This window comes from Anser anser (genome assembly GCF_964211835.1).
Source record: "Anser anser genome assembly, chromosome: Z".
In the NCBI taxonomy this organism is placed as follows: domain Eukaryota; kingdom Metazoa; phylum Chordata; class Aves; order Anseriformes; family Anatidae; genus Anser; species Anser anser.
Window position 1 is genome coordinate 2,799,138 of NC_139723.1, and position 23,556 is coordinate 2,822,693.

The 23,556-nt window shown below is 39.3% G+C and overlaps 1 long non-coding RNA gene across 1 annotated transcript; it reads left to right on the forward strand.

Moving 5' to 3' along the window:
* Positions 1-2,131: 2,131 nt before the first annotated feature.
* LOC310890290 lies at positions 2,132-18,476 on the forward strand. Its single transcript, XR_014577159.1, has 4 exons — positions 2,132-3,846; positions 5,056-5,128; positions 5,747-5,828; positions 8,882-18,476. It is a non-coding gene; the product is annotated as an uncharacterized lncRNA (long non-coding RNA).
* The last annotated feature ends 5,080 nt before the right edge of the window (positions 18,477-23,556 follow it).

The window sequence follows — 23,556 nt, forward strand, 5'->3', positions numbered from 1 at the left end:
GGTGAATTACTTTGTTTTCCACACTCCTGGAGATCATTTTCAATGACAAAAATTTGGGGAGTGAAGTTCTAATTTCTTAGTGTTTTCAGTGCTTACAAAACTTCTCCTGAATCTCAGAGGATGTTAAAAGAATAAATTGGCTATGATATATTACAATGCTCTGAGTCCAACTTCAAGAGAAGCCACAGATCTTAGTTTCGAACATCAGTCCCCAGAAGAACACAGTGATTATATCTGCCTTTGGGAACTTTCTAATTCTGGAAACAAAAGCGCTTCCTTTTAGTATTCCCACATTAACACTTAATGTTAGCATGATGGAAAATGTAAATTTGAGAGTAAATGAAACAGTAGCATATCTATATTTGAAACTAGAAAACTAGTATTTCTGAAAAAATGTTCATCAACTGTAACTATCTTTTCACCTCTTTAGGAATATATTTTGGTGCATAAACAATTTCTCAAGGTTCAGATGTCAAGAGAAAAATTTCTACTAAAACTCCGTGGGCTATGTTTTATCCTGTAAATTTTCCCATTGGTATTCCATCAAGCACTAGGACTGAACATCAGCTTAAACAAGTGTATGAATTAATTATTTTACAAAACAGTATGAACTCAAAATTAAACATATACTTAGAACTGAGTGCTATGTTGATCTGGGATGGACACACACTTAAATGTTCTACAGCACTGAGCCCCTTAATTTGAATATAGGTGTTGTGTATTTTAACTACATTCAAAACAATCCATTCTAATCCAGTTTAAGTGGGGACAACTATATAGCCAGAGGAATTCTGTGGAGTGCAAGAAAACTTCATCACAATGGTTGTTTGAACCTATGTTAGCTTTGGTGGTTTAATTTTAAATTTCCCGTCTCTACTGGATGACTTTGATTGTGTTGCTAAATTAAAACCACAGCTTTTGGTTTGGTTGCAAAACCAAACCATTGCATACAGGAAGCAACGTGAGACCATATTATAAAATTTTTTTTCTTTCCTCACAAAGAAAAGGTGATCAACTTAGAAAAAGCATTCATGTTTTGCCTTTAATGGAAACAGGCAAAAATCTATCTCTAAAAAAGATAGAAAGAATAACCTTATGAAAGCAGAGTGGATCACAGTAAGTGAGAAGAAATGGTGAAACAAATTTATAAAGAGATAGTAGTCACAAAGAATCTTCTGAAATCTTCAGTGAAGACTCTACAGATTATGTAATTTATAAACAGGTAACAAAAAGCACAGACTGCAGTGTGAGCAGGCAGTAATGGCAGAGGACTCTGTTCACAGTATCAGAATCATTAAGGCTGGAAAAAATCTCCAAGGTCATCTGGTCCAACCATTCCCCTACCACCAAATTCACCCACTAAACCATGTCCCTAAGCACCACGTCCAAACTTTCCTTGAACACCCGCAGGGACGGTGACTCCACCACCTCCCTGGGCAACTTGTTTCAACATCTGACTACTATTTCTGAGAAGAAATGTCTTCTAATTTCCAACCTGAACCTTCCCTGCTGCAACTCGAGGCCATTCCCTCTCATTTCATAACAAATCTTCCCCGTGTAAAGTCCTAACTGTCCACTGTTGAACAGCTAAACTGGTTTTATAGACCAACAGTTCTATTCAAGCCTGGCAAAGTTAATATAAGCATGCTGAATTTTTGTGTTGGTAACATTAATTAGACTCTTATTTTTTTCTTTTTAAACTGATAAACAATCTTTTAGTAAATTCCTTTTTGTCAGGAAAAAAAACAACAACACACACAAAAAAAACAATCAACAACAACAGAAAAACAACTCAGTGTGTCAGGGAATTCATTATGTTTGTTGTGAGTAGTTCCGTTACAATTTCTCCCCTTATTTCAGACATAAAACAGAACAGCTGTATGTTGCATATCAGACAGAACATACACATGAACATACACATGCATATAAATGCTTTCTATTTTAAGCCTTTGAATTTGCTGTCACGAATGGTAATGAGCGAACCTCAAATATTTTCAGGCACAATTTAGAGAGGGACACAATGATTGAAATATCTAGGATCCCTTCCATGAAGCAATCTTTCCATTCAGCATTAATGAATCTGCTGCTGTAGTCCTTTATCTTCTTTCAGATGCCACATGATGGAGGGACTGTGGAGCAAGTCCAGAGGAGAGGATCAAAAAGAAGCAGAGGTCAAAGAAATATGATCTAGGAAGAAGCCCTTAACAGGGGGTGTTCAGCCCTCAGAAATGAAGACTGCCAGGGACGTGGTCACAGTCCTTCCATTCTGAAAAACCTAGTGCAAAAAAACAAACAAAAAAACCACCCCGAAACCAAAGAGATTTGTCTTTCCTGAATATAGGGTGTATGCTGGGAAAAGCTTTGTGGTGGAAAGGTGAGCAGTAGGCCAGATTTCTGGGGGGGATTCTAGGAGGATACCATAACCATAACACAGTCAGGGGCAGGTTAGAAAAAAGATCTGTCAGCAATGGAGTAGTCATAGTTTGTCCTACTTTGGAGGTGCACTTGAAGTGCTTACAAACCTTTTGACCCTAACTGTCTCCTCTTTCCACTTCTCTTTCCACTTCCCTCCCCAGTAATCTGTAGCCTGTTGTATTGCTTCCTACTGTAAGGCTTCTAAACAAATGTTTCTTGTCTTCCATAAAAAACACATTTATCAGCATGCTGCTCTTTCCCACTCCTTCCCCTTCTATTTTGCAGTTTTTGCCTGTCCCTTACGGCTATCCATGATGATCTAATTGACAAACCAAAATAAACTGAAAAGGTACTGTGTGAGGAGCCAAATCATTTTTTGGTGGTCCACCTGTGCCTATTTGCCATTGCAATACTTGAATAATAAGCAAACTTACAATTTACTTTTTTGTGCTTAAATCCAAAATGGTGATTCAAAATTGATGTCAATGTCTCATCTGCAGCTGGATGCACCTGAGTTTTTTAACAGCTTGATGTTACATTTTCCTAATGAGACTAATATTTTGCTTTCATTTTTTTCCCCCATTTCCTCAGCTTTTTTAGTTATGGGGAAGTTGGAGCCAATTTCATGCTTATGTTATGGTAATCCCAAAACTGTTTCATGTAATCTAAATAAGCTGTCCTTAAAGGAGGGACAGAACTAGGTTCTTTTCCAGACATTGTCCTAATGGTCGAGCTTCTTTCAGCTATCTCCAGTTCCTCCTCTTTGCTTCCTTTGTTGCTCTTTGACTCTTACTTACTCTCTGGTTTGACAAATTTTATTCAGGGTGACAGCACTGCTAAAACATGGTAGATAAGTAGAGAGTGGTGGCTTTGAATATGAGAAGCAGAAAACAGATTTCAGGTGGGGTGAACTCTCTCACTGCTGAGTTAGTGCAGAGACAGAAGGGAAAAAAACTGCTCCTTTGGCCGTCGTTTGAAGGGAAGGAATGAACACACATTATACTTTTGTTTTCTTGGTTTAGTCACAAGTCTGAGACAGTGGTGACAGTAATTTACATTCATAGAAATTTTAGGAACCGTAGCTGGAGGAAGCCTCTTTTGGGAGGAGCAGTTCCACTACACCATATCCATTATTACTGTACCAGTGCTCAGTCATCACTGTCTTAAGCACTGGATGGAGGCCAACTCAATGATTCTGTAGCATGCTATAATCCTGGACCATATTGAATAACATCTGGGGTTTGATTAAAAGTATATTCAGTTACTTGCATACTTTCAAATACTTCTATACAGTGGATTTCTTGTAAACAGCTTAGTCCCACTTCCCAGGGCCTGTGCTTTGAGCTCCCACTGCATCCCATTTCCACTGCCAGTGCCACTACACAAGGATTCTGCCATTGGCCACACATTTACCAGGTGTTGTTTGCCAAGGTAGGTAAAACTACAAGGCAGATGCTGCTTATACCTTTTTTGCTCTATCTGCTCTAATTGTGAGGAAAACTAAAGAAAAAATCTTCAATATGCTGCACAATGCTTCTATAAATTATATTCCATTTGAAACAGCCAAGCAATTTTTACTGCCCATGTTTTATGTCACGCAGCCCTTTGAGACAAACCGGTGTGAGCTAAGACTGTTTTCGCAGGTGCTAAATCTGTGCTAATCACTGAGGGAGTAAGAAAGAAGAAATCTAAATTTTTGTGATTCTTGTGATTAATACACATGGATTTAGCATGATTGGACCTGCTGGCAGCCAACTAATGGACTGACTCTGTAGTTGCTGATAAGGAAACTGATTCCACTACAATCCAAGTACTTCATTACCTCCTGTTCCAAGCACACAGTATACATATTTTCTTAATTTTAAGGTTTAAAAAGTGTATGTTGTCTAAAGACAACGACATTATGTACAGCTATGTGTTCAGGAAATCCTAATGTGTTCCTTGGTTTTTCAAAGTACACTGAGATTATAGGACAGTTTTATTCTATCACAATTCCTTGCTGCTACACTGTCAAAAGGGAAAACTCACTGTATATTTGGTGGGAGGGAAAGAAGTCCATCCTCATTCTTCTCAATTAGCATATCATCGTCAATAACATTAGCTGGTTTAGTTAAATGCATGATTTGTGACTTTTATCTATCAACTGAAAAACAAAACAAAACAAAAAAAAAAAACAAACCCAAAAAGAGCCAAGAAAATGTAGTCCTGTTTCTAAGCAGGTAGAGAAGATGTGAGCCTGAGAGCAGTGGATTTGTTTTCTGTTTGATTTACTGACTTGCACAGAAACTTTGAATCAACCACATAACTCTTCTGTACCTGAGTTTCTCTTCTCTAGAATTATGAGAATAAAACTGTGGAATATCTTGGAAAGAGTTTCATACAGATAACAAAATAAAAGCAAAGTGATACCATTTCAATGGAAAGAGCTGGGGTTGGTTTACTGAACTCCCACAAGATATAGAGAGGGATCCTTTTTTTACAAATCACTTAGGTGATTTGTAATTCACTAATTGCAACAAAGCTGAGGTGAAAATTATGAGAAGTTTGTGAAGATCTAGTGTGACAGTGTGAAGAGAGACTGAGAAGATCAATTAGATTAGAGAGAAAATGAATTAAAACTTGATCTTGTTCTCCCTGTAGTTAACAGCAAAACTCTCACTGACTTTATGGAGCATAAAGATCCAGATGTGGAGGCTGACTGGAAAGAACAAATGTAAGTGTACAAATAAATGGTGTGGAGTAAGTAAATCACATTTTCTTGTTCATTCTCACTTATGTTAAAGAAGTGGTCAATCAGTTAAACCACAATGCAAAAGCTTAAAGCAAACAGAGAAAAACCTGCCCTTATATAAAACCTTTTACAGTTCACTGCTACATAGAGATCAATGGGACAAAAAGGGAGGAGATCTTCCATGGGTAAGAATATCCAAAATAACATTAACTAAAAATGACTAAAAACTGAGAAAATCAACATGTTACAGGATATGATGTAAATACAAACAGTAAATATAAAAAGGGGTGTGTAGAAACTTCCCTCAAAGTAAATTGCTTATTCAGCAACTTCGTTTGTCTTGCCATTCTAAAGGTCAAAGCAGACACTTTCATTCCTCTCCTTTTCTCAAGCAACCTTGGAGAGCAATGGAGAGCAATGTTCTGCCTTTTTCAGGTAGTTTATGCATATTGGATTTATTTTTCCTTTATTGAGAGTCGGATGCATGGCACATATATATTAGAAATGTAATGATGGGAATTACTTACTATTTTTTTGTATTCCAATTGTCACTGTTTGACTTCTACACAAACCTTTAATTCTTACACTAACTCTTCAAAGCTGCTGATTCATGTTTGTATCAACTGAACTTACATCTTACAAGAGGAGCTTCTTGAAGTTTGTGGGACTTCCACAGAACCAGGTATTTCCATATAACAACTGCTACAAGTTCTTTCTGTATGGGGATAATAACATCTGAATCAGACACTTGAAATAAAGAACAGGAAAACTGATGTGTCCACCAAAATATTTTTATTGTATTTGGATTTTTCCCTCTTTTAATTGTTCAATAATTTTAAAAAATATTTTCCCCTACAACATTTAACACAAAGAAATAGTTTTTCATGTGTAATTTGTACATTGAAGAGGATCAAACAAGATTTCTTTGGATGACATAAAAGGATAGCGATAATGTTTTGGAATTATATTTGTTAAAGCCTTATTGTGAAAGTTTTTGAATTATTTGTGTGGGAGGAGAAAGGAAGAGTAGTTAAACTATTAGTTAAAGTTAAACTGCTCAAGCATCTGTATTACACATTATTTATGTGTTTGACAAAATTGTGGAACTCTTTGCCACATCATCCGGTGAAGTCTATAAATATAACAAAAACCAGAGAGAAATATACTAAATTTGCTGGGGATAAATCAGACATTGGTTACAAAAGGCTGAAATCTACAAGTCTCATTCACCCAAGTAATCCTGGAAGCTGGATCAGTGCACAAGATCAAGGATGGATATACCTACCATGTTGGACTCTTTCTGTAGGAGTCTGGCTGCTCTTGTTAGAGGAACTGCACACTGCTAGAGACAGTATGGTCTGTCTTAACTTCTTATGCTGTGCAATTTGCAAGTCAGTTCAGAGCTGCATTTGCACAGGGATGTATACACAATTTATTTATTTATCTATCTATTTATTTATTTTTCGGGGTGGGGTGGGGTGGGGTGGGGGGTGTGTGGGGGAGTTGTGTAAGTGGCAGCAAATAATATCATAGTGGGTAATTTGGGTAAGGTAGGAAACAATAGTAGACTTGAAGAGAAGGTGACAACTCATATGAAGGTCTGAAATGATAGAGGGATCTTTAAAAAACGTGTTCACAGGTTTTGGACAAGGTCTCTCCTTCCCTCTTTCTTGTCCTCATCAACAGGTTGGAGAGTTGGGCAGTCTTTAAAGGAGAGAGGATCAAATGCACAGGGGAAAAGAGACAAAACAACACAGAGAAAGCATGCTGTGCAGAATTTCACACATGAAATACGTGCTGAAACATTGGATGTGGCAGAAACACCTTTTTCTTTAGCTGGAGATAATGGCTGGTATTAAAGTGAATGCATCCAGTCCTAGAAAGTGTAAAACAAAACTCAGGACAATGATTTTCAGCGAGCACTGAAATAGAACTCTAGCAGACAGAACACTAAAAAACTAAAGTTTAATCAGAAAGTAGATGTGGAAGAGAACTTCACATAAGTTGCTCCATTGTAACTGGTCCTATGGAAAATCATGCTGGTAGTCAGGGTTTTTTGACAACTATAGACAAAACACTGCCTCTCTGTCTGTAATTTAGATTGACTGTTACTTTAGATCCCGCTAAAAATGTGGAGATTACCAACTGAGCATCCAAAAAACTATGTTTTGAAAGTGAAGGCACTGCTTAAAAGTGATTCTAGTACCTGCAATTTGTTTTCACATAACTCCGTTTATGAACAAAAAGAGAGAAGAAAACACTTCTTTGGGTTAGAAATAACAGGACACAGTACACACCAGGAGACTGATTTTGCAATCCTTGTGAAAGCAAATTCTTCACTAAAGCTATGTGAGTATGTTGAAGATTCCAAGTCTATATCTTCAGGAAGAATTAGAAAAGCAATGGATGATCCAAATATAAACGTTCCTCAGTGGAATTCTCAAGACAGAAATAAGACAGCCAAAATGTTCATAATTTTTTACAAATGGTCCCAGAGGTAGTTCCTAGTTTAAGATTTAAATCCAAGCCAGCATGAATATGTGAGCTGGCCTGTACAAACCTGCTGAAATTCCACTTAGTCCAAATGTTAACCACTACACCTGGCCAAGTGTAGGATGCTTCATTCAGGAAAAAATAGATAGGCCTAATTCAGACCTACTTCTAGAACGAGTTTATTGATTGTCATTGTTTCTAGGGGTTATATATGGGAAGGGTAATATAAAAACTGTGGGGAGAAAAATAACATATACAAGATAGTCTGTATTATTTGTGAGGAAAACAGGTAGTGAAACATGAGCTCATCACTTCTTATACTTACAGTAGTGCACTTGTGATGTGCTGCTTCTCTTTTTTTAACAGTAGTAACAAAAAGTTAAACTGAAATACATATTCTGACTCTGGTACATCTTGGTGGTGTACTAGTTTCACAGTGGCACAACTTGTATGAGTCATCTGGGATCAAAGCTGGCCTCCTGACCAATTCCGTCTTCTCATCTCCATTATCTACTAAAACGAGCTGCTTGCAACTCAGACTTAAGCACTGTAAAATTTGATAAATGAGCTTTAACCTCAGGTCTCTTGCTAATTAGGATATCTGAAACTTGTTTCAGTTAACACAGTCATCTTCTGAAGGTATTTGGGGACTATGTTTCATTCCAGGAAATATTAATTCAATGCCTAACTACTTGGAGGGTAGGGCCCACTGGCCATATTATGGAAGTACAACAACTTTTCTTATAATAAATCTGTCCTTTAGCATTAGTAGAACCAAGCTCAGATTCCTAATGAAAAATAATGGTGTTATTGTTCAGAAGCATTTAATTTTAAGAGGTATTATACTCCATTATGACAAAATCAGTTTTCCACTAGTTAAAACCAAAAAGTCCCACCAGAGCCCTTGCACTGATACAGGCAGTGCTAGTGTAATGCATGCGTTAAAGAGTGAGGCTCGGAATATAGGTCCATCATTAAGACCGCACAAGGTAAATTCATGTGAATTCACAGTACACAATTCACTGCCCATGTGAGAAATTCCAACTTGACCTGCAACACTACAGAAGCCCTGGGAACGGGAGTGGGACTTATGATCATGTTTAACTCAATATGCCATTCTTTGCCCCGAGGAGATATTTGTGTGTGAACTCAGATTTTCCCAGCCTGGCCATGATTTACAGGTTTCTCAAAGGGAACATTGGCTCTAGAAAGAGGAATAATTTTGGTATCCATTTGCTATAGGACAGAACTACAGACCAGTAAGCCTCACCTCTGTGTTTGGCAAGATTGTGGAACAGATCCTCCTGGAAGCAATGTCAAGGCACATGCAAGACAAGGAGGCCATCCAAGGCAGCCAGCATGGCTTCACCAACGGCAAATCATATGCCTGACCAATCTGGTGGCCTTCTGTGATGGAGTGACTGCATCAGCTGACAAGGGAAGACCAAATGATGTAATCTACCTGGACTTCTGCAAGGCCTTTGATACTGTTCAGCATCACATCCTGATCTCCAAATTGGAGAGAAATGTATTTGAAGGATGGACTGTTCAGTGGATGTGGATAAGGAATCAGCTTGAAGGCTGAACAGGGAGAGTGGTGGTCAATGGCTCCATGTCCAGGTGTAGGCTGGTGACAAGTGGAGTCCCTCAGGGGTCTGTCCTGGGACCAGTGCTGTTTAATATCCTAACCAATGACATAGACTGTGGGAGAGAGTGCACCCTCAGCAAGTTTGCAGATGACACCAAGCTGAGCGGTGCAGTTGGTACAATAGAAGGAAGGGATGCCATCCAAAAGGACCTGGACAAGCCTGGTAAGTGAACCTAATGAAGTTCAAGAAGTTTAATCGCAGGGTGCTGCACCTGTGCTGGGGCAATCCAAGAGACGAGGACAGTCTAGGAGAAGAACTCATTGAGAGCAGCCCTGCAGAGAAGGACTTGGGGGTTCTGGTGGATGAAAAGCTCAACATGAGCCAGCAGTGTGTGCTTGCAGTCCAGAAGGCCAACTGCATCCCGGCCTGCACCAACAGAGGGGTGGGCAGCAGGTGGAGGGAAGTGATTGTGCCCTTCTGCTCTGCCCTTGTGAGGCCCCACTTAGAGTGCTGTGTCCAGGTCTGGGGCACTCAGCACAAGAAGGAAGTGGGTCTTTTAGAGTGGGTCCAAAGAAGGCCACAAAGGTGACCAAGGGCTGGAGCACGTCTGCTATAGAGACAGGTTGAGAGAGCAGGGTCTGTTCAGCCAGGAGAAGGCTCCATGGTGACCTCATTGCAGCTTTTCAATACTTAAAGTGAGCTTATAGAAAAGATGGACAGTACCTTTTACATGGGCAGATATTGGTAATACAAGTGGGAATGGTTTTAAACTAACAGAGGGGAGATTTAGATTAGGTGTTAGGAGGAAATTCTTCACTCAGAGAGTGGTGAGGCACTGGAATAGGTTGCTCAGAGAAGCTATGGATGCCCCATCCCTGCAGGTGTTCAAGACCAGGATGGACGAGGCCCTGGGCAACCTGATGTTGTGGGTGGCATCCCTGACAATGGGAGTGGGGTTGGAAGTAGATGATCTTTGAAGTCCCTTTCAACCTAAGCCTTTCTATGATTCTATATTTCTATAAAGGGGAAGAGTTCAGATGATATTCTACATATGGAGGATTTATAATTTAATACCAAATTTAACTATCTGAAGATATTTGATGTTATGGAGAATTTTGATTTAGAAGAATGATCCAGGAATGCACTGAAATAACAAGAGCGTAATATAGTTATTGCAATATAGAGTGGGGTCACAAAAAAAAATGTGATTCCCATCAGGAGTGTCCATATTCTCACCATGCTGATGCTAGGCATCCCCAGTCACTGGAAAGGAATACACGGGTTGAAGGCAGCTCAAACTCATTGCTTTTTTCAAAGTTTATTGTGCTGGTTGTTCCTTTTTAAACTCTGTGTTGGGCTGAGCCATGTATACCTCATGCTTGTCTGGCTCCCCCGGGAAGACATTCACACTTGATTAACTTGGAGAAGACCATTTACATTACCAATTGACCTAGTCACCTGTTGTAATATATCGAGAAAAAAAAGTCTAGCTTTGGTCTGAGATCAGTTCAGCTTTCTTTGCAACAGCTATGGTCACTCCTTACATGTTCCCTCAACCCCTTGAGAACATTGCCAGTGCCCCTCTCCTTAGAGACCTCTTCCACTGAAGGGTTTGTTCATTTTTCACATACCCAAGAGCTGCTGAACGTATCTGAGGATGGAGAGCCTTGAGTGAGCTGTGGCAAACTTCTCAGGGGACATCTGGGGCAGTGGACAACATGCAGTGGTGTTGGCAGGGAGCTGGCTGTGGGGCGTGGCCTAAAGGTTTAGGCAAAAGAAGACAACTTGCTGCCCTTGATGCTAAGCTTTACCACCATGTCTCCAATTTTACCCAGCAGCAAATGGGAGGGTGAAAGATTCCCTTTTTCAGCCAGGGAAGAACCAGCTTAAATCACCTCATTTTATTCCAAACATGTACAGCCGTGGTTGCGATAGAGCAGCTGCTGCACTGGAAGTTCACAGGAAAGTCTACCTGGTGATAATTTATTCATACGCTCAGGTCTTCAGTTGTCAGCGTCCTGAAGTTGAAGATCAAAACTGCTTAATGTTGTAAGTGTAACATTTCCGTCAAGTTAAAAGTGCATGTTGAGCTGTATAAGATTCTTGCTTTATTTGCTTACTTGCCTGCTACTGTTAATTAGCATTATTAAGTAAATGGTCACATTTAAATCAGCAGAGAAATAAGTTAAATGCTTTCTCTGAGATGGCCATTTAAACAAAAATTCAAACTAGAAATTAGAAAAGGAGTTATTTCTTTAATCCTTTTTATGAAATTTTAATTCCTTTCAGCCACTTAGATGGAAGCCAAATTGTAAGTGCTTAAAATAATACAAAGCAGATTAAACGCAATTTCTCTCAAATCTATATACTTTAAAGAAAAATCTCTTTTAACTCTATCTATCTATGAGGAATCCTCTGCATCAGACATCTTTCTTGTTTTTGTGAAGAATTGGTGAGCTTATTTTCAAGTGACCCTTAACTTTGTTAAAGATATGAAGGTAATTGGATAATACACTTACCATTCAGTAAATTGAGAAATGCATTTTAGCTGTGTAAATATGGCTGACTCAGCGCTTGCCTCCCCAGTTTAATAGCCTTTTCACTTGCAATAAAAAAAGGGAAGCCCTGTTTTCGTATTATACCATAACGGACCTCTTGCAGTTGATTTGAAAACATGAATCGGAGAGCTTGTTGCCAGGGGGAACCTCCACCACCAGCCCTGTCACCACTGTCCGGGGATGCCAGGAATGCCAGACGAGCCACGAACATGATTTACTAAGCCAGACCTGCCCCTGTGTTGCACACCAGATGAAACACGTCTGGAAGTCTGCCCACTGGAAAGACAGGAATGGGCATAATTTAATGCCAGAGATTTTTTTGGGAACAGGCCCAAAAACATCTTCTGTGGGAGGAAATGAGAGAGGAAATGGCTTGTTATTCAGAAGAGAGAGAGAAAGAGAGAGAGAAGTGAGCTGTGAAGGTGAGGATGTGGCTGGCAAGGAGGAGAAGGTTCATGCACAATATGTGGGGAGGAAAAGAGCTGTTGGAATAGGAAATATCAATAAGCCAGCAAAGATAAGGAGGAAGCAAGGCCTGCTTGGATGGTAAACAGTTCACCATGGAAAAGTTCAGCCTAGCCAAGAAAAATAATTTACAGATAATTAAAGGAAAGGACTAGCACAAATATGAGAAAAACTACAAAACCTTAAAGCAGACCTAAAAATTGCATTAACCTTACGATTCAGCATATTACAAATGACAGCAAACAGGAAAAGGAAAGGCAGACATTCATTCCCAGACAACCTATCTTTTAATAAGTGTTTTCAGACATTTTTTTTTATGTTGGTTTAAGCAATAGAAGTTACTTTCAGCCCAGAATTGTGTCTCAAATCATTTGGTGCTGGAAAGTACCACTTACCAGGAAAAGCTGTCAAATACAACTGGTTTCAGGGACCCACATTCAGGGAAGCAGCAAAGTACCTTAAAACCCTCACATTTTTATGTAGAGGCTCAGAAAGAGACAAAGTCATTTAGGTATTAAGGAGAGAAAAATCTTGCCCAGAAATAGATGTTCCAAGTTAACATTAAAATATTGTGAGGAAGCTTGAGGTATTGTACCTGATTTGGAAATGAAACTGTGCTAGGATTTGATTCTCTGGTGTCCCTTCTCAAGTACTGAAAATTGCAAAAATTGCAGGCAGAAAAAAATAGGGTTTCATTAAATCAATTTGAAAAAGGCTGAAATGGAAGGAAGGAGTTTCAGGAAGTAAGCTAGTGAGCTTTGTACATCTCTACACTTGCTATATTGTGTAATGACTAGTTTATAGGAAAAAAATGCTTTTACTGTAGCAAGTGGCATGAAACACGGTGGCTGGACACAGTGCTGCTGCTCTGCCACTGCCCAGTGGGCAAGTCCAATCTTTTTGCATCTAGAAAGTCTCCCGGAAGAAATAAATATTTTCATGCAGGACTCCCTTAGGACACTATGAGAGTTAAGCAGAATCGTTTTCCTTTCCAGGAGGAGGATCTCCTGTTGTTCAATAAAACACCAGGAGAATAAGCATTCTTACAGCATTTTAACAGGAAATAACTACAGAGGCAATTTCTGTTAATATTTCAACATACTGCAGGGTAACGAAGATCTGCAAAGGTTTGTGGGGCTGGATATATATATACATACATTTTTTAACACAACTTTTGACACGGAAAAATATACTATTAGCAAATGGATCTCTCTTCCTACACTTTCAGATTCCATTGGTGCTTAAAGGAAGGTTTAATTCTTTTATCTCTGGGGGATGAGGATAAAACCATTTTCTGACACACACATCATTTTTTCTGACATGTTAAAAAATGTATGGAAGAAAATGTGAGTGTGGGTAAGTCAGTATCTTACCTAGCATGCCCCAAAAGCAAATGTAATTGATAATTTCCTGCTAAAATAACAGGATACAGTGGCTTATTTTTTGCATGTTGCAGAGGGAAGTCTTGGTTTCATTAATACTCATTTACTACTGGTCTATACATGCTTGAGTTGCTTCACAACCCTCTTTCCTGTTCCCTAGGATGATAGCTAGAGGCAATCAAACAGGGGCCTGTAGTACAATGCCCCTTTGAACAATGTTCCACAGAGAAGACATCTGTTGTGCATACAATCCGTCTTTCAAGAACTAAAAGAGGTGTTACCAACATTTCACTTCCTCACAGAAGTCTCTAGGTTCCTAAATTCCACATACATGCCATCATAAATAGTATAGTTTTCTTTGTGAAGACACACAGCTTGATTTGGGTATTAAAAGCATCTTGAAATTCATACATCCGGATTGGATAAGACATTTCTTCATCTGTAGGGCCTATATAAATATTGTTGTAGGGGAGATTCAGCTGAACCAGCAACTGGGAAAACTGAGTCCACTGAAGGCACATGTATTTCTTGTTTCTTGGCTATAATATTAATAAGTGAGGTGTGAAATTCCCCTTTCATGACATGGTATTTGCAAGTAACTCAAAGCAAAATATTTGTGCTACATTCTGTTCACCTTACTCACTCCATTAGTCCTACCACCTTCAGCGAGGCTATTGCTGTGCATAAAACAAGCTGGATTTGGCTCCTGATTCTGCTTCAGGCAGTTTGGTTTACACAGTGATGGACTGGGAAGATAGATGCTTATGATAACTTTAAATTGGGTCTAATTTCTCCTGGCTTAACTTCTGCTAACTTTCAGGTTTGGGTTTCATGGTGCTGTAATTTTGAACAAGCGACAGCTATTGCTGCACAGCAGCCTTCTCCAGAAATGGATTCACCAGGAAGAGCACAAAATGGTGAGGAACACCAGTCACTGCACCCAGGGCTCTGCTGCAGGGCTGCAGAGCTGTGCTTGGTCCCTGCCGATCACTGCCTTCTCCCTCCTAACACCCTGGCCCACACCTGGTCCTTTCTGCTCTTCTCTGCAGACCTTCTCCATTTCTGCAAAGGAAGAGAAGCCATGCAAAAACTGGCAAGTCTCCCAGTTCTCAAACTCTTATGTCAGATCTGGATGCAGCTCAAGTGGAGGGGATGGGCGATTCAGGAAGGGATGGAGGTTCACAGGGGGTCTGTATCTGCTGGCATGTTTTTGTCTCTGGAGCTGTGACTGACTCCCTCATCTCTGAGAGGCATCGGAGGAGTGCCACTTTTCAACTGTCCTCAGGTTTACATCCTTACCTACCTGAAGACAAATGAAACACTGCTTGACAACTTAATTTCTGCAGGTCCAGTGGTTAAAGGATGTTGTGGCAATATTTAGGGGACTGCAAGCCAAGAGAAATTGGAGAAGCACAGAGATTTAAACGAGCAAGAGGGAAAATAACATTTTATGAAGCCTGACACTGGCAGAGAGCCATGCATTTGCAGATGAAGTAGAGTGCAGTGGCCACTCGGTGAGTCCTGCACCCAACATTGACCACTGCCAGCACAGCTGCGTGCAGAGAGGCTAGTGAAGACTGAAGGCATTAAGCTATGTGTCTCGTGAGGAGGGAGCATTTGCTTCAGAAAGGGTGCAGCCTTCTTGTTATATAATGACTTTAAAAAGTTTTTAACCCCTGTGGGTTTCTGCAGCATCTCAACGTAAGTTGCCAAAGATTTCTTTCATTAAGGCGCTTTCCAATACTAATCTACTTAGTCAATATCTCACAGTTCTGCATATGTATGTGGGGTTTGTAATTTTATCTTTAAGTATGTACAGAATTTATTCTGGCTTTGCTGTCGCCGTGCTCCTCTCTCCATTTCTCAGCGGAGTGGCTCAGGCGGGTGCCTGCCGCTGGGGCAGGCCGCGATAAGTACAGTGCTGCTGAGCCTCTAAGCCGGTGCTGCACAGAGCAGCTGCTCGGGTAGGCCATGGCCGCCGCGCAGCCAGAGGCATCATTATCATAGTGAATACGTGCAGATCTTGAGCAGGCTGACAGCACTGGGTTTACCAACCCGAGCTAAAACACGCCGGGTGGATGCTGCGCTGGACTTCTGAAATGGAGGTGCCACAGCATGCGCCTACTTTGGCTGGGTCAGCAGCACTTTCACAGAGCCACGTCCCAGCCCAGTCAAGCTCCTCCAGGCCTCTGGGCTGGCGGCTTGTCAAGCCCGCAGCGTTTGGTGGTGGCTGCTGGTAATATTTTTGTTTGTTTTATGAAGAGTTTCACTCGGATGCTTTGAGGAACCTTGGTGGCACTTAAGTGAGCGCAGCTCAGGGTGGGAAATGAAAGTTAGAGCGGCAAATGGCCAGGGTGTGCCAGCAGCCCGCAGGTTCAGAGAGTTCAGAATGCCAAGGCGACACTTTAGCTCGTTCACTGCAATAAGAAATAACTTGCAGATCTAATCTGAATGCAGCGTGCTGAAATGCTAATGTGCCTTCGGGTCTGAAGAATTCACAAAAGAGTGCTCCCGGCATTGTGTCGGCAGTGACATTACCTACATTATGATTTTCACAAACACATCCAGGGGAAAAAAAAAAAAAAAAAACACAACACAGATGAACTGATTTTTCCTTTTAAACAGGAACAGGCTGTACTTACTTATTACAAGTCTATAGGCATATGAATAATCTTCCTCCTCTGATTCCATATGCACTTTAGTAATCCCCATCTCCTCTGCTCTTTGAGCTGGCTGAGTGTGTGCACTGTGAGCAGAACACGTACCCTCCCTACCACCTGTGTTTCTCCAATTTGCATGTCGAAACTAGCCATCTAAATCATATTTAGACAGCCACTTTCCAAAGCCTTAGAGCCTCTGAAAAATAATTCTGCAAGTTTGACACTACATTTGTATGTGTTCCTCAGAAATAATAATCAAAAATGCACCATATTTGAGGTAAAAATATGAACTTGCCTGGCATTACTTGTCACTGCTGGCTTCTCTATGGACCATCTCATGGTGAAGACAAAAAATGAAACAAATAAAACAGAAATAAGTATCTATGATATGGGTATTAATTAACAACCCTCCCTGAATGTTGCCTGTCTGCTTGTGACCACATCCCACTATAACCATTCATGGGAACAGGTGCAGTTTTGGGGCACAAAAGGGGAGATGGTTCTGGAAATCCAGACATCCTACGTGACCCTTGTATGAAAGGGAGACAACCAGACTCAGAAGTCAGAGCCTACGGTGGCCACATGCTGGGGTGACCCCTTAAAAGCTCCAGGAGGACCAGTAACAAGTGGGGTCTTTATGCGAGCAAGCTGCCCTCGTTCTTAATGTACACACACAGAGCCCTGGGCAGGGGGATCTTCTCCCCTCCAAAGGACTTTCCGTTGCATAAGTTCTTTTAGCAGTTTTTAAACAGGGAGGGAAATATAGTCTGCTTGTCAAACACCAACTGGACATACATAAAATGCACTCAGAAGTCTTTAAAGATTCACTGTATTTTATAAAGGATTTAGTTTCACACTCTCTGCAAGGTCAAAAAGCAACATCAAAAGAGAAAGCTCCTTCTGGGATCATGTCTTCTGCATTGAGCATTACCACACGCAGGCATATAGTGGGTGACTCATACCTGCTGTTTATTGACACTAGGTTAAACTTCGAACATAAATTACGTCAATCTGCTCATGTAAATTTTCCACAAATCATGGCTGGGTTGAGTTATATGGCACACTTTATTTTCCCCAACTGCAGGTATATTTGAATTCAAGTAGGCTGTCAAGTAAATATTTAAAGGTGAAGCATATAAATGAAGACAAAGAACAGCAACTAAATGGTGATGTTATGGTCTTTTTTCATGGCTTAAGAGCTGCAGCATTATCATGCAAATATGAAAGGACATCTTGATTAGAAATAATGCATGCCACCATACAGTATCATGAGCAGTAAATAAAGATATACCATTTAAAGAAATTATAGTTTTAAAATTTGAGGTCAAACACTTTTTAATTAGATATTGTTTTCTTTTCTTCCAGACCATGATTATATAATTATTATTCCAGGATATTATGAGTGCCAGAAGATGCAAAAGAATTAAGAATCAATTAATTATTAATACATTGTAATAATTGTGCAAGATTGTGGAATACTGAATGTAAAGAATAAGAATTGGCAAGGAATAATGATGGAGAAGAAATTGTTAAAAAATAAAGCGTTTTTTTTTGTTGTTGTTGGAGACTGATTCTTTTTTCCTTTTTGATCATAGGCTAAGTTACAACCATCTGTCTGTTTCTGCATCTATCTAAATATGTGCCTGAATATATTTTGGGGGGTTATGTCTAATTTGCCAGGCCAGCAGAAAGCCACATCCACTCAAGATGCATTCACTTTTTAAAGCTTCAGATAAAGGGGTCAAGGTCATAGCTCAGCCAGCTTGTAGAATACGAATTGAATCACAGTAACTTTCCCAAGTTGAGAAATGTAGGCAGGAGTTTTGCTCTGTGATTCATTTCTTTTTAAGTGCATTCAGTTCTATCTCAGGCTTGAGAATATTTTTAAGCTTTCCCTTTGTTTTAGAAACTTCCTGAGAACAACTTTGTGTTACCACTTAGAAAACAGGAATATGTTGTGTTTAAAAGTGCTACTTTAGGTTTTGAGTCCCTGCGTCTGTATTTCAGGTGATCCAGGGAAAAATGCTCTCACAGAATTTGGAGAAAGGACAATCAGTCAAATTACATATAAAACTCTTCTATTTCCAAAGGAGAAAGGAAGTGTGTCTCTTAATAAGTATTGTTGAGAAGTCTAGCATAAACAAGGACTTTGGAAAACTCAAGTGCAGAAGTAAATTCTTACCTGGTAGCCAAAAGGTTTTCTTTGCATACTGTATGGTAGAAGATAAGAATCAATTCTCAGCTCAGAAAAAAACATTTCTTAATATTAAAAGCTATCATTACCAAAGATGAAGTACTTCAGTATTTATATAAAAGTTGTAAGCCTTGTCTGTAACTTAGTCAAATATATCACCTTTAGTTAGAAAAATAATTACAGAGATTAAAATTTCATCTTTTTTGAAGTGCATTGGTTGGAGGTCATTCCAGGTGCGTGGCTGAGGTATCTAAACCTGCTTTCTTTGAAAAAAATCCTAGCACCAGCAAACAGGAAATGCAATAGACAAGAAGTCCTGAGATTTTAGTGACAGAGAAACTGCACAAGGTGCAACATAATTTCCAAGGCATTCTATCCCTAAAGTTCCAGGCAGACCACAGGGAATAAGTAAAGTTGGTTTTGGCCTCATGAAGGGATAGTATAAAGGACTGGGAAAATTTCCTGTTCACCAGAGGCCCACGGGACACAGAAGTACAACATGGAATTAGGCAAATTTAAAGGGCATGTACTATGCATTGTGCTATGCTATGGGAAACTCAAGAAACAGTGTGCATTACTGCTGCCTATGCTCAGCGTCGATGGCATTTTGGCTCATGAGCATGTCTGCGTGCCACACCGTGGTACTAGGCAGACACATCTCTGAAGCAGTACTTGTGTTACCGTACCTTGTCACAAGTGGCTTGGATATCTCTGCCTAACACAGAGCTGTTTTATTGGCATCGTCTGAAAAATACTGTAATTGTTTGTCAATAAAAACAGGTCGCTACAATTATTTGCAGAATCCACAGCTTAGCGACAGCCAATACCCCAGAATATGTCGTATCCGACTGCAGCAAATTTGTCAGGAAAGGAGCATTTCAGTGCTAAACCCCATGAAACACAAGAAGCTCCAAGAATAAGCCTTCTACTGTGTGTGTAATTATTTTGGTGTACAATTTCAGGTGATTTGCCAGTGAAATTTTGGCACCAAAACGACCAGTGGTTTTTAAAACTCTAGAGCAGGGCTGGTAGAAGTATGTCTTAAAAAAGAAGTAAGAATGTAATTAGCTCAGCTGCAAAGCTCTTTGTTCACCGACTACTACATAACAGTTTCTTCTAAGAAATCATAGCAACTGAATGCAAGATGCTATTTTTATTTTTCCAAATGAAGCATAATTATTTAGAACATTTTCTAAAAGAGCACTTTGTAACGTAAGAAAAATGTAATGCAGTAACAGCATAATATCTTAAGATATTCTTTCATTCTGAGTAGTACTGCCTTTGTGTATATTCAGAATAACATTAAGCAGAAATATAAACAACTCACAATTGTGTTTCTGGGAGGTAAAAAGACTCAGGGACCTATGAAAGACCAGAAAGTACTCCAAGATCATCCTGTAACTCCTGCGAGGCTTTTGGGTATGGGATATTAGCCTGAGACTTCATTACCTTGCTTTATAACTCTGTTATAGCCCACATGCCAAACAGCACTAGTTTAGTTTCGATATACACATTCACGTACTTCTTTGGAAATTGTTACTTCTTTTATTTGCCAAATTGGGGAGAATTCCAAATTATGTGGCATTTCTTTCATATGTTCAACCTCTGTCTACATTTGCTGCTTATATTTACAGTCTGTTTCACAGTGTATGCTGTTGCTTCAACATTTTATTTAGCAAAATAGAAATAGAGGAACAAATAAAGGCACCAAATGTGAAGTATAGCCAGAAGGCTTTGACAGAAATAACAGCAGGGCTACTTCATCTTTACAGCATTTGATTTGGTGACATTGCAACTGACAAGGTTTCTGCTTTGAGCATTTAATTCTGCAATTTAAAGTACAATTCAATACAACATAAAAAGGAGGAATGTCCAATTCAGTCACACACACAAATCCAAAAGTTTAAAGTGATGTAAACACTAGTGTACTTGATTGTGTTTTTAATTTTAGTATTTTATATGCAAAGCTGTTACCTCTACTTAAAAAATAGTGATAGTCAGGTACTAATATATATTGCAGATGTCTAAAACTTAAGTAATAATTCATAATACAATTTTTTATTGACAGATCATGGTAACTAGGATTTTAAATTCTTGGTAACTTCATAAATTATACTGAATTTCAGAAACAGATCAAAGCATAAAATTCCTAAGTCATTCAGAAATAATAGAAAAATCTATTTTGTCAAGGAATCTTTGTCCAGCGTATTACGATATTAAGGTTCATATGCAAGATTATAACCTACACATTAGAAAAGGAAATATTAAATTAAATAAAGCCAACTAATATGAATGTTACAGGTCACAATCTCTTAGCAACTCTTTGAATAAAGGGGAGAACTATGACCTCCTCATTGTTATCTGTGTTTCTCTTCAGGGATACAAAATTTTGTCACATTAGCTTCCGATTAGTTACACATATGGTGAAAAATTATTATTCTCACATACCATATTTCCCACCTCCTTTTAGAAGCCATTATTATTATTATTATTATTATTACATGTGGTTTTACTTACTGACTCTGATAATGTAGAACCTGATGCTATAAAAACAAAATGCGTGGACAACATTAAAAAGTTTGCCTGCAGCATATTATGAATAGAGAGACAGGGATGATTGACTGGAAACAACAAGGCAATGACCTAACTCCTCTGTAAGAGCTATGTCGGTCATGAAGGAAGAGAGCAGGGCAATACTTCTAACCTGTTATACCCCATGGCGTCTCCACTGAGATCTAATGGCCTGGTCTTACCAGGTCTATTGTAATACCATTTAAAAAAATCAGACTAATTAGAGTTACTCTTAGTTGAAGTTGGTACAGGATAAAATTAAAATCCAGACTACAGAAGGGCTGCTAGAGTAAAACCCAGATTACATATCAGAAACAGCAATTTCACTACTGGTTGTTATGTCCTTGCTATTGAACTCTGCAGACCCTAAGTAACAGGATATCTGGACACTGAAGGTGTCTGAGCTATAGCAAATAAATGAATTTACCAAAGGTGAATTGGTTATATCCTCTGGGTGCACCTACCTTGTGTCAGCTGCTGTGTGGGAGTTTATTTATTATTAAATTCCTTCACCTTTCTGATACGGGTAGTAGTATGGTCATGTTCAGTTGATCCTAAAAAGGATATTGTGGAATTACATGTCAGTTTGGAAAAAATAATTTTTTTTGAAGTGCAGAAATGGTTAGGCTTATTTACCTTAGGCAGGAGATGCATGCAGAGAGACACTCTGCAAGTCTACAAGACAACAAATGCTTTAGAGCATACAGATCTGTGCACTCCACTCTTCCTAGTGCATCAGGAAAGTGTGAGGAGGCATTCAATGAAACCAAAAGGTGGAAAACTCAAGAGTGATGAGTGAAAATAATCTTTCATATAAGGTTTAGAGAAACTGTGAAACTCCTTTTCACAGAGACTCTTGGAGGACAAGAAAGTAATAGGATTTAAAAAGGATTAGACATTTATATGCATATCTGGAGGAGTCAGGGGTATAATTAAAGATACCAAACATTTTGGAAGGACTATATTAAGTCTTGCATTCAAGTCTTACACCAGCCTCTAATAATGAATGTATTTCTACATGGATCCTTGCAGGCATATGTAGACTTGATCTGGCGGCAATGGACATGAAAGAGCTTCAGGTGCTGCAGCACTGACCCAAGACAGGGAGCTTGAGGAGAGCTGTCAGCTTGCAAAAAATGGTAAAATATAGAGATCTAGGAGATCTTCTCCTGTTTATTTTGCTGTGGTGCAGCTCTTGACCACCTAAGAGTGATACAGAAAGCCTGGGTACTGAGTGTTAGCATTCCTATTCCTGACAACATGTTTTCACATACATGAGTCCCTTGACATTGGGTTTCAGCACCTCTGCAAGGTGAATGCAAAAGCAGGATTACTTCAAGAAAGCTCCTGAAGCTCCTGCCATATTATGTTTTTTTTTTTTTTTTTTCTCTGGGTTTTAGCAAATTTATTAATGTTCCTTTTATATGTTGCTGTGATAGTAAAACATCTGCTGTGGTAAACACTACATATTAAAAAGTGGGCCTAAATTTTTCAAAATGAAATTAATATTTAGTTGCTTCTATAATTTATTTTCAGAGGGCTTTTCCAAGGCTATTGTATATTCAAGAAGAGCTTTTTCTCTCTCCAAATTGATACAGCTATGTGCTTGACAGCAAAGAAGAAATATGTTTAGACAGAGATGAAAATAAGTAATCTATAACTTGTTCTCTAGGTTTGGTTTTATGACTTCTGATGTTCTTTCCAGCTGACTACTGTAGTGTCACACTGAGGAGGGACGATGTTTTGTTTCTTTTGGAGGTGGCAGGGAGTGATTGTTTGTTTCTCTGTGCCATCCATGTCTCTCACTGTGGCTTCACCTGGGCGGTGCATGAGCTGGGATGGGGAGCAACCACGCTTGCCCCTGCCATGCTGTTAGGGGTGTGATAACCCATGGCAGAGGGAAGGTTCTTATTGCAATGTCTGTGTTATCCGTACTGTACTTGTTGGCTTAAGATAAGAGATGGTCCCAGTAGTACATTCTGGAGTCTAAGCAAGTGAACTGAGTTTCAAAAGCTAGAAGTAGTGTTTCCCTGTGCTGTTTGCCAAGCTCAGTTCTCTGTGATACACAGAATGTAGTTCTTGGTCATATTTTCAAAGGCTATTGCAGCATTTAGGATCTTTTCTTCCCTGGTCAGTTTTGTGTCCATGTTTCAGACTCCTACATTGTCCATTGTCTTGGTCCCATAACAAGAAGGCAACCCAACCTTGTACCACATACTAGCATTAAAATGTCATCAAGTCCCCATCATACTGCTACTTTCATAATAGTTCTGTGTTGCACAATTATATAATTTCATTCCATCACTGAAAAAACAACTTGATAAAGTGATATTTAAGAATTATATAAGTATGCACTGAGATAGATGAAGATTTTAAAACAGACATTCTAATATACAAATGATAACATAAAACATGAGGGCTTCTTTGGTGGGATCCATTTTCAGAGAAATAAACCAGAAACTGTACTAGTTATAGTCCAAATTTATGTGTTATATTGA